This window comes from Eriocheir sinensis, chromosome 12, assembly GCF_024679095.1.
Source record: "Eriocheir sinensis breed Jianghai 21 chromosome 12, ASM2467909v1, whole genome shotgun sequence".
Lineage (NCBI taxonomy): Eukaryota > Metazoa > Arthropoda > Malacostraca > Decapoda > Varunidae > Eriocheir > Eriocheir sinensis.
The window spans coordinates 13,577,209-13,589,310 of record NC_066520.1 but is presented as its reverse complement, the minus strand read 5'-3'; the positions used below and the strand labels follow the sequence as shown (position 1 = coordinate 13,589,310).

The window sequence follows — 12,102 nt, the reverse complement described above, 5'->3', positions numbered from 1 at the left end:
GAGGAAAACGAAAACGAATACAGGGAAAGAGCAACACAGGCAATAAAAGGAGTAATAAGAATAATAAGAGTGGACGCAATAAAGCACGGGGCAGAGGGGAGGAAGAGAGGGAGACTATAAAAAAAAGCTAAAAAACTGCAGAGTATTTTTATGCGGATACCAAATGTTCTCCACTTTACGATTTTGTTAATTTCAGGAGCAAGTGATGGAGAGCTAAAAAAATATGGAAAAATAAACAAATAAACAAATAAATAAATATACAAACAGACAAATACAGACAAATTCACACTAATATTTAACGTTTTTGGGGCTTCCGATGCGAATGTCCAAATGTATAAATGAATGAATAAACACATGAATAAGTGGAATAAATAATGTGCAGGATAAAATCTAATCACAAATTCGTCCGGTCCAAACACATTAATTTCTGACTGGCCGCCGCTCGCCTGTCCTAGTCAATCACAGCGAAGGGGGAGGAAAGTTAACTACCCTCAACAATTTTACGTTATTTACTGATTACGCTTTTTCGTTGTTGTTTTCGTAGTTATCGAGACAGTCCAAGAGCCAAACAAAGACTTAAAATGACACGTAACACAACTTTCCTTTAACAGTACATAAAAACAACAGAAATCTAATTCATTCATTATTTCATTTGTATTTTATTTTCGCTAGCCATCCCTCATTCCTTGTTCTTTACATCTTGCTAAAATTCTCTCTCTCTCTCAGCTCTTTCTATGTTCATTTTTTTTTGTTATTTCTTTGTTTTCTTGTTATTGACACTCTGCCTGGCTGGGGTCATTTCTTCTTCCTCGCGCGGCAGTTCCATTTGGACGTGTCTTAATTTCCGGTGATTTGTGCCGTGACCCAAGGACCGGTCACGGCTCGTCTGGCTGCTGCTTAAGAAGGTCAGAATGGACTTGCTGGCACTTCTACGGGATTATTAAATCAATTACAAACACCGTGAGGGCGCCGGTCACCGCATTTGTCGGATCTGGGATGGACAGTCGGGAGGGCTTCTGAAACGCGACAGAGAATCATTAACCCCCAAAAAATCCTCTTGCGACGGCTTTCGGTGCAGCATCCCTCGCCTTCTTTCTTTCTTACTTCCCTGATTTCTTTTTATTATATTTTCCTTCCTTCTAATCGCCTATTTCTTTATTTTCTCCCCTTCCTTCCTTTTCTTTATTTCTCCCTTTCTGCCTCGCTCTCCATCTATCGGTTTTGGTTGTAAAGTAGTAATAGTAGTCGTAGTCGTAGTCGCAGTAGTAGTAGTAGTAGTAGTAGTAGTAGTGGTAGTAGTAGTGGTAGTAGTAGTAGTAGTAGTAGTAGTGGTAGTAGTAGTGGTAGTAGTAGTGGTAGTAGTAGTAGTAGTAGTAGTAGTAGTAGTAGTAGAACAAAGGGGAAGTGAACAACAGGAAACTGAATAATCTGCAGTGACTATAGAATTACACACACACACACACACACACACACACACACACACAAGCAAACAAACAAGCACACTCACATACACACACAAACACAATACATGAAACTCGACACTGACTAGTTAATCAGAGGAGGGAAGGAAGAGGAGTACTGGAGGAAGGAAGGAAGGAAATACGAGAAGGAAGGAAGGGAGGGAGGGGGAAAGAAAAGGGCTGATGAGAGTGAGGGACACATGAATAAATGAACAGGAGGGGAATGCGGTGAGTGAGTTTGTTACTGGATGAGGTAGGTGAATAAGAGGCGAGGGAAGGAAAGTCCAACAGGAATAATGAAATTTCCTAGAATCACTCAGAAATACATATCACACACACGCACGTACACACACACACACACGTACTACACAAACACACACACGCATACACACACAAACCTAAGGGTCAACAGTACCCACATAGGTGTTCCGCTGCGAGCCCGGCCGGTAAATATAATCGAATCCAAACACGTGGGACGCTGAATCGGCACTTTGTGGAATGAAACGAGAGGAGTGAAGGGAAGGAGCGAGTATGAAGGTGTATTGCACGGTGAGGGTTGGTGGATGGTGGCTGAGTGGTGGATGATGTATGGTAGTGGATGTTGTGGGGGGTGGTGGTAGTGGGTGTTGTGGTGGGTGATAGCGGTTGGGGTTTGATGTATGTAAAGGGTGGTGGGGAAGTGGATGTTTTAGTGGGTGTTGGGGTTGGTGGGTGATGTGGTGGGTGTTGTATGTGGTGGTGGTGGGTGGAGGAGGCGAATGCATTATTTATTATATTTTTATCGTATCTAGTACACTGAGGGAAGGAAGGAAGGGGCTAAGATGTGGAGAATAGGAGTGGCCATATTACTTGACCAAAAAATTTCGATGGTATCTTTAGTTCAGCGAATCAGACGAACGATAAAGTAAAAAAAAGATCTTAACAATGAGCAAAAGGAGGAGGGAAAAAAAGCGTCGGGAAAATCTCTTAACTAAAACCTTTTCTTCATCAATACAAATCTTTTTTTCTAATTTGCCTTAATATTCAAACTTCTTACATTCCCCCTTCTCTTTACCCATTTTGCTTCCTCCCTTACATTCCTCCCTTCCTGTTCCCATCTTCCTTCCTTCCTGTACCCTCTTCCCTTGCCTTCCATCCTCTTCCCTTTCCTTCCATCCTTCCCTTCTATACCGCCTCTCCTTTCCTTACATCCTTCCTCCTTGTACCAACCTTCCTCCCGCCCTTCCCTTACCTGCCTTCCTCCCTGTACCTCCCTCCTTCCTTTTTTCTACCTTCTAATTTGCCTTAATATTCAAGCTTCTTACCTTCCTCCTTCTCTTCACCCATTTTGCCTCCTCCCTTACCTTCCTCCCTTCCAGTACCCATCTTCCTTCCTTCCAGTACTCTCTTCCCTTTCCTTCCATCCTTCCTTTCTTTACCGCCTTCCCTTTCCTTGCATCCTTCCTCCTTGTAGTACCAACCTTCCTCCCTCCCTTTCCTTACCTGCCTTCCTCCCTGTACCTCCCTCCTTCCCTCCCTTCCTCCCCTCTTTTTCACCATTTCGTCCGTCATCCCAACAGTCTGTCCAACACCGCCCATACGTTTGCCTCCCCCCCCTTCCCCTCCATCTCCCTCCCCCTCCCCCTGACTCCTCAATATTCCACCCGGTCAAAGAGAGTAGGAGGAGGAGCAGGAGGAGGGAGGCGAAATGAAGGAACGAGGACATGGAGGAAACAGAGAGGAGAGGGAAGGAGAGAAAGCTAAAGGGAGGAAAGGTAGGCTGGAGAGACGTGGAGGAGGCCATGAGGAACGAAGAGAAGGGAGATGGAAGGAGGAAGAGAGGAGAGAAGAAGATTGGAGAGAGGAGAGAGAGAGGAGAGGGAGGGAAGTTGAATGGTAGCTTGGTCACAGTTGGATATGAAGGCGAGAGGGAGGGAGATTAGGGAGAGAATAGGGGAGGGAGGAGGAGAAGGAGGCAGGAAGGAAGGGAGGTGGAGGTAAGGACTGATGAGGGGCTGGTGGTGAAATGGGTGCATTGTGTGTTGAGTAGAATTGGGTACGTTGAGTGTTGAGCGGAATGGGTACGTTGAATGTTACGAGAATAGAACGAATGATCGAAACAAATTTATTCTTCAGATCAAATGAGGAAAATGATGATGATGATGAGGATGAGGAGGAGGAGGAAGAAGAGGTGGAAGAAGATGAGGAAAATGAGTTGGGAGGGAAAATGAGGAGTCTTAGGTGTGATGGAAATGAATTGAAAGGGACAGTAAAGGAGGAGGTGGAGAGAAGTGGGAAATGAAAATGAAGAGAAAGAGGAGGGAAATGAGATGGGTGGGAAATGAGAAGGAGAATTAAAGGGTAGAGGTGAAGGAATGATAATAGGAGAGAGAGAGAGAGAGAGAGAGAGAGAGAGAGAGAGAGAGAGAGAGAGAGAGAGAGAGAGAGAGAGAGAGAGAGAGAGAGAGAGAGAGAGAGAGAGAGAGAGAGAGAGAGAGAGAGAGAGAGAGAGAGAGAGAGAGAGAGAGAGAGAGAGAGAGAGAGAGAGAGAGAGAAAACAAGAGAGAGAGAGAGAGGAACAGAAAAGAGAAAGAAAGAAACAGCAGCAGAGAGAAAACAGGAGAGAGAGAAAACGGGAGAGGGGAAAATAGAAGGTGCACAGGTCAAATGAAAAACAGGCGACATTTTGGCCCAGAAAGCGGTTGCCTGCTGGACACAAGATCTGAATACTAAAGACAGCACGTTACATGTCGCAGGGAACAGCGGAACGAGGAGGAGGGGGAAGATGAGGAGGACTGGGAGAAGGAAAATGCAGATAAGGAATAGAAAGGAGATGGAAAACAAAGGAAAGAGGACTGGAAGAAAAATACAGAGAAAGAGAAGAATGGAGAAGGAAAACAAAGAGATGAGGATAACTAGAAGAATGAGATAGCGAGAGAAAGAAGGAAGAAGAAAAACAAAGAAATGAAGGAGGAATTGAGGTAGAAGAATACAGAGAAAGAAAAAGAGAAAGAGAAAACAGAATAAGTGAGAAGGACAAGAATAATAATAATGCAGAGAATGAGAAAGAGGGAAAGATGAAAGAAAGAAAAGGAGGATAACTATAGAAAGAGAAAGAAGGTGAACTAAAAGAATGTGAGAGGGACGAGAAGGAAAAGGTGAATGCAGAAGAGAAGGAAAGATAAAACAAAGAAAAAAAGAGGAAGAAGAAAGTGAAAGCAGAAAACATTGTAACAGAATAGCATCAAATTATGAGCTCTTCATTTTTATTCGCCTCTTCCTCTCTCCACCTCCTTCTTTACTGTCCCTTTCAATTCATTTCCATCATGTCAAGACTCCTCATTTTCCCTCCCAACTTATTTCCCTCATCTTCCTTTATCTCTTCTTTTTCCTGCTGATCATCTTACCTCAAGTATAAAAGAATGAAATAAAAAAAGTTCTCTCCCTGATCACCCGTTCCTTGAGGCAAACTGATAACACGGACACGTCAGAATGAGGATTTACGACTTCAAGACAGACAAACTTCAACAGTACGTCCGCTCATCTTAACGGATCGCATTCTATCACCGAACTATTAAATCCTCCTTGGTAGAGTTGGATCGTATATCACTTTATTAATTATTTGGACTCGTCGCCACACTCTCGAGGAATTCAATCTTCTTCCTAATGAGGCGAAGCAGACCTGACGCGCGTCCTCCAGGTGGGTGAGGTGGGTTAAATTAAGGGAAGGTTCAGGAGCTCAGTGGATTTTATTTGGATTTGTTGGGATTTGGATGAGTGATGGAATAGGTACTTGTAGGTGTCTTGCACGCGAAAATCCATAAGAACAGCAAACAAACATTACCTTCATTCTTTTCCTTGTAGCAACTGAGATTTGATGAGAACTGAGAGATGGAAAATGGGTTCTTGTAGGTGTCTTGTACGCGAAAATCCATAAGAAATCAATAAACAAACATTGCATTCATTCTTTTCCTTGCAGCAACTGAGATTTGATGAGAATTGAGTGATGGAAAATCGCTTCTTATTGGTGTCTTGTACGCGAAGATCCATTAGAAGAACAGCAACAAACATTACCCTCGTTCTTTTCCTTGCAGTAACTGAGATTTGATGAGAATTGAGTGATGGAAAATGGGTTCTTGTAGGTGACTTGTACTCGAAAATCCTTGAGATGAACAACAAACAAACACTTTTGCCGTGCTTTCCTTTGCAATGAATTTCTACGGCTTTCAATAAATACGTATATCTATAGTCTTTTGTTGTTATTTTTTACTTTTTTTCGGTGTTGGTTTATCTTGTTTTGTGTATTTTTGTTTCCTTTTTTTTTTTTTAGGTTTTATAGGTTTTTATAATTTTTTTTTATAAAGTTGGCCAATATGAAAGCTAGTCTAACATTCATCTCTTTACTACCTTCCCTACAGTACCTTCCCACACGTTTCATACACACTTCGTTTTCTTTTCCATCCATGACGGGAAAAAATTGCCAAGACTGTCCAGCGCGGGGCGGACACCTGCCGGAACAACGGATAATCTTGTCACGATCTTCCTGGATGGGTTCACACATGCCGCCCATCCCTCCCACACCGATGTTAGCGTCGTCGGTATTCTCAGACGCCTCCGCCTCACATCAACTACTTCCAAAGGCCGAAAAGGAGATGAATCGGGTTCTCATGAGTGTGTTTTTAGATTTGTGGTACAGAGGAATGGCCAAACTACCACCAGGGTCGTATAAAGAGCCAAGGAAATGCCCAAAACTCCAACGAAAAGGAGACGAGAGGAGACGAGACGAGACGAGAGGAGACGAGACGAGACGAGAGGAGAGGAGAGGAGACGAGACGAGAAGAGACGAGAGGAGACGAGAGGAGACGAGACGAGAAAGCCCTGTCAAATGAATGTGCTTCGGCGCCCAAATGTTTAAAAATATGTTGGGGTAGAATCAAGCTTGAGAAGATATGCAAAATCTAGCTTATTAAATGGGTTGTCGGGGAACGAAACTGATTCAAGCAACTGGGAACTTTGTGCTAATTGGTTAGTGTGAATACGAATGAAAATTAAGATGTTCGATAAATGCATGGATGAGAAAAGTAGTTGGTAGTTGACTAGATTTCTTGTATATCTTTCTATGTCTTTGTATATTTGTATGATTCGGTATTTTTTTGGTGGCAAGTTAAATCACCTTCATATGTTAGTCACTTCAGTTGAACGTGCCAGTATAGTCCATCGTTCACGTACTGTCATTTAGTCTATAGAGAAGCCAGTCAAGTTAAGGTTCACGTTCACAACCTAAATTCTATCCAGTTCAACCAGTCTGTCCACACCAATGAAGCAATGGAATGACAAACAGATAAAAAAGAAATAGATAAAAAGTAAACAAATAAAAAAAACGAAAACAGCATAAAACAAAATAAAATGAAGCAATGAAATGATAAACAGATAAAAAAGTAAACAAATAAAAACAACATTATAAAAACAAAGAAAAATGAAGCAATGAAATGACAAACAGATAAAAAAATAAATAAATAAAAAGTAAACAAAAAAAAAAACAATATAAAAACAAAACAGAAAAATAACTACAGATGCAATTATAGAACAGTATGGAAATGACTGAATATGAAAAAAAAACGAGGGATATTTTTGTTTGTGGTCTTTTGAAGGTTTTAGAGACTGATGAAAAATAGATTACTAGAACATATTTATCTGTAACCATTTTTTCTTCTTAGGGAAAATCCAAAAAAAAAAAAAAAAGTTCCTCCTGGTTAATCGCTTACTCCTGTTCTACTTTTATTCACCTGAAACCATTATCATGTCACAAAAATCGAGGAACCTTTTCGATATGTTTTTTCTTTTCTTTCTCCTCCCAAGATTCTCTCACGGACAAACGGGGCGGGAGTTCGGCGTCACTTCCATCATCCCTTTTGACAATCGGGGTTACGTTTGTGAACTGGGAGTCATCGGGGACCTTGATCAGTGTGGGCGAGGGAAGTTACTGGAGGTTGAGGAGGAGGAGAAAAGAATCAGGAGAAGGAGGTCTAGGGTAAGGAGAATAAAGAGGAGGAAGAGGACGAGGGGAGGAGGAGGAGGAGGAGGAGGAGGAGGAGGAGAAGGAGGAGGAGAAAAGAATCAGGAGCAGGAGGTCTAGGGCAAGGAAAATAAGGAAGGGGAAGAGAACGAGGGAAAAGGAAAACAAGAAGTGAAGAGGAGAAAGAGCAAGGAGGAGGAGGAAAAATACGAGGATGAAAAGGACTAAGAACGAGGAAATGGGAGAGCAAGAAGGACGAAGAGAAGGAGGAGGAGGGGGAAGAGAAGAAGAACCAGGAGGAGGAGAAGCAGAAGGAGATGGAGGAAGTGGAGGAGAAGCAGAAGGAAACGGAGGAAGTGGAGGAGAAGAAAGAGAAGAAGAGACGCAGAAGAGGACGTGAACAAGGTCAAAGGTGAAAAAAGTAATGCGAAAAGAATGTTATAGAATGAGAAGCCGATTTTACCATAACAAGGAAAACGAAGAAACGAAAGAAAGTAAAAAATAACTTGAAAAAAAAGGAAGAAAAGAAGCGAGCAGGAAGTGTGAGAGAAAATGAAAAAACGTACCAACTATAAAAACTTTCCCCATAACTTCTGCGTTTGAACTTCCCCTCGAGGAGTAGCGAATGAGGGAAGGCAGAGAACGGAGCAGCCTCATCCTTCTTAGCGTTTCCGGCAAAGGTGTGCTTGGCTAAGGGTCATATTCTTAAACGTTTCAGATCTCACACACCCACATTCGATAAGGCTTTCGTAGGAGTTGTGGGTATTTCCATTGGGAGATTTATGATCCTGGGGGTAATATGTCAAAGCTCCTGTACCGTGAACGTGAAAAACACTCATGGGAACCTTTCTGATAACCTTTGTGGCATTTGGAAATAATTGCTGTGATAGAAGGGAGGGTCTGAAATACCACCCTAAGGCAGGTCGAACAAAGTAAAGATGAATGGAAGTAAAGATGAATGAAAGTAAAGATGGATGAAAGTAAAGATGAATGAAAGTAAAGATGAATGGAAGTAAAGATGAATGAAAGTAAAGATGAATGAAAGTAAAGATGAATGAAAGTAAAGATGAATGAAAGTAAAGATGAATGGAAGTAAAGATGAATGAAAGTAAAGATGAATGAAAGTAAAGATGAATGAAAGTAAAGATGAATGGAAGTAAAGATGAATGAAAGTAAAGATGAATGGAAGTAAAGATGAATGAAAGTAAAGATGAATGAAAGTAAAGATGAATGAAAGTAAAGATGAATGAAAGTAAAGATGAAGAAAAGTAAAGATGAATGAAAGTAAAGATGAATGGAAGTAAAGATGAATGAAAGTAAAGATGAATGGAAGTAAATATGAATGGAAGTAAAGATGAATGAAAGTAAAGATGAATGGAAGTAAAGATGAATGAAAGTAAAGATGAATGAAAGTAAAGATGAATGAAAGTAAAGATGGATGAAAGTAAAGATGAATGGAAGTAAAGATGGATGAAAGTAAAGATGAATGAAAGTAAAGATGGATGAAAGTAAAGATGAATGGAAGTAAAGATGAATGAAAGTAAAGATGAATGAAAGTAAAGATGGATGAAAGTAAAGATGAATGAAAGTAAAGATGAATGAAAGTAAAAATGAATGGAAGTAAAGATGAATGGAAGTAAAGATGGATGAAAGTAAAGATGAATGAAAGTAAAGATGAATGAAAGTAAAGATGGATGAAAGTAAAGATGAATGAAAGTAAAGATGAATGAAAGTAAAGATGAATGAAAGTAAAGATGAATGAAAGTAAAGATGGATGAAAGTAAAGATGGACGAAAGTAAAGATGAATGAAAGTAAAGATGAATGAAAGTAAAGATGAATGAAAGTAAAGATGAATGAAAGTAAAGATGGATGAAAGTAAAGATGAATGAAAGTAAAAATGAATGAAAGTAAAGATGAATGGAAGTAAAGATGAAGAAAAGTAAAGATGAATGAAAGTAAAGATGAATGAAAGTAAAGATGAATGAAAGTAAAGATGAATGAAAGTAAAGATGAAGAAAAGTAAAGATGAATGGAAGTAAAGATGAAGAAAAGTAAAGATGAATGAAAGTAAAGATGGATGAAAGTAAAGATGAATGAAAGTAAAGATGAATGAAAGTAAAGATGAAGAAAAGTAAAGATGAATGGAAGTAAAGATGAAGAAAAGTAAAGATGAATGAAAGTAAAGATGAATGAAAGTAAAGATGAAGAAAAGTAAAGATGAATGGAAGTAAAGATGAAGAAAAGTAAAGATGAATGAAAGTAAAGATGAATGAAAGTAAAGATGAATGAAAGTAAAGATGAATGAAAGTAAAGATGAATGAAAGTAAAGATGAATGAAAGTAAAGATGAATGAAAGTAAAGATGAATGGAAGTAAAGATGAATGGAAGTAAAGATGGATGAAAGTAAAGATGAATGAGAGTAAAGATGAATGAAAGTAAAGATGAATGAAAGTAAAGATGAATGAAAGTAAAGATGAATGAGAGTACAGATGAATGAAAGTAAAGATGAATGAAAGTAAAGATGAATGGAAGTAAAGATGAATGGAAGTAAAGATGGATGAAAGTAAAGATGAATGAAAGTAAAGATGAATGGAAGTAAAGATGAATGAAAGTAAAGATGAATGAAAGTAAAGATGAATGAAAGTAAAGATGAATGAAAGTAAAGATGAATGAAAGTAAAGATGAATGAAAGTAAAAATGAATGAAAGTAAAGATGAATGGAAGTAAAGATGAATGAAAGTAAAGATGAATGAAAGTAAAGATGGATGAAAGTAAAGATGAATGGAAGTAAAGATGAATGGAAGTAAAGATGAAGAAGGGTAAAGATGAATGAAAGTAAAGATGAATGGAAGTAAAGATGAATGGAAGTAAAGATGAATGAAAGTAAAGATGAATGAAAGATGAATGAAAGTAAAGATGAATGAAAGTAAAGATGGATGAAAGTAAAGATGAATGGAAGTAAAGATGAATGAAAGTAAAGATGAATGAAAGTAAAGATGAATGAAAGTAAAGATGAATGAAAGTAAAGATGAATGAAAGTAAAGATGAATGAAAGTAAAGATGAATGAAAGTAAAGATGAATGGAAGTAAAAATGAATGAAAGTAAAGATGAATGGAAGTAAAGATGAATGAAAGTAAAGATGAATGAAAGTAAAGATGAATGAAAGTAAAGATGGATGAAAGTAAAGATGAATGAAAGTAAAGATGAATGAAAGTAAAGATGAATGAAAGTAAAGATGAATGAAAGTAAAAATGAATGAAAGTAAAGATGAATGGAAGTAAAGATGAATGAAAGTAAAGATGAATGGAAGTAAAGATGAATGGAAGTAAAGATGAATGGAAGTAAAGATGAATGAAAGTAAAGATGAAGAAAAGTAAAGATGAATGAAAGTAAAGATGAATGAAAGTAAAGATGAATGAAAGTAAAGATGAATGAAAGCAAAGATGAATGAAAGTAAAGATGAATGAAAGTAAAGATGAATGAAAGTAAAGATGAATGAAAGTAAAGAAGAATGAAAGTAAAGGTAAAGAAAAGTAAAGATGAATGAAAGTAAAGATGAAGAAAAGTAAAGATGAATGAAAGTAAAGATGAATGAAAGTAAAGATGAATGAAAGTAAAGATGAAGAAAAGTAAAGATGAATGAAAGTAAAGATGAATGAAAGTAAAGATGAATGAAAGTAAAGATGAATGAAAGCAAAGATGAATGAAAGTAAAGATGAATGAAAGTAAAGATGAATGAAAGTAAAGATGAATGAAAGCAAAGATGAACGAAAGTAAGGATGAATGAAAGTAAAGATGAATGAAAGCAAAGATGAATGAAAGCAAAGATGAATGAAAGTAAAGATGAATGAAAGTAAAGATGAATGAAAGCAAAGATGAACGAAAGTAAAGATGAATGAAAGCAAAGATGAATGAAAGCAAAGATGAATGAAAGTAAAGATGAATGAAAGCAAAGATGAATGAAAGTAAAGATGAATGAAAGTAAAGATGAATGAAAGTAAAGATGAATGAAAGCAAAGATGAACGAAAGTAAGGATGAATGAAAGTAAAGATGAATGAAAGTAAAGATGAATGAAAGCAAAGATGAATGAAAGTAAAGATGAATGAAAGCAAAGATGAATGAAAGTAAAGATGAATGAAAGCAAAGATGAACGAAAGTAAAGATGAATGAAAGTAAAGATGAATGAAAGTAAAGATGAATGAAAGTAAAGATGAATGAAAGTAAAGATGAATGAAAGTAAAGATGAATGAAAGTAAAGATGAATGAAAGCAAAGATGAACGGAAGTAAAGATGAATGAAAGTAAAAATGTATAAAAGTAAACGTAAAAGTAAGAGTATCAGGACACCTCTTCTCACGTACCTGACTGCTCTTTCGGCCACCTCTTCGGATTCTTTACAGGAGCAGCGAGTAGCGGGCTTTTTTTATTGTTTCCTTTTTTGTGTGCCCTTGTGCTGTCTCCTTTGCTGTAAAAAAAAAAAAACATTCCCATAAAGTAAAGTAAAGATAAATAACAATCCCATCACCTCTTACCACACCAAGAAAAAGAAAAGACACTGAACTACACCATCTCGTCCTTAGCATTTCCAGCAAAGGTATGTGCGTGGGAAAGGCAGGTAGAGCAAAGAAAGAGGAACTAGAAAATA

At 38.0% G+C, this 12,102-nt stretch overlaps 2 protein-coding genes across 2 annotated transcripts in view; one reads left to right on the top strand and one right to left on the bottom strand.

Moving 5' to 3' along the window:
• Positions 1 to 11,896, bottom strand: part of LOC126997439 (uncharacterized) — a 90,160-nt gene extending 78,264 nt beyond the window's left edge. Inside the window, exon 1 of the mRNA XM_050858532.1 lies at positions 11,819 to 11,896. The gene's annotated coding sequence lies outside the window, so the exon portion shown is untranslated. The remainder of the gene's footprint in view (positions 1 to 11,818) is intronic.
• LOC126997441 (CB1 cannabinoid receptor-interacting protein 1-like) overlaps positions 1 to 12,102 on the top strand; it is a 173,142-nt gene that overhangs the window by 68,814 nt on the left and 92,226 nt on the right. The gene's annotated exons all lie outside the window — the stretch shown is intronic.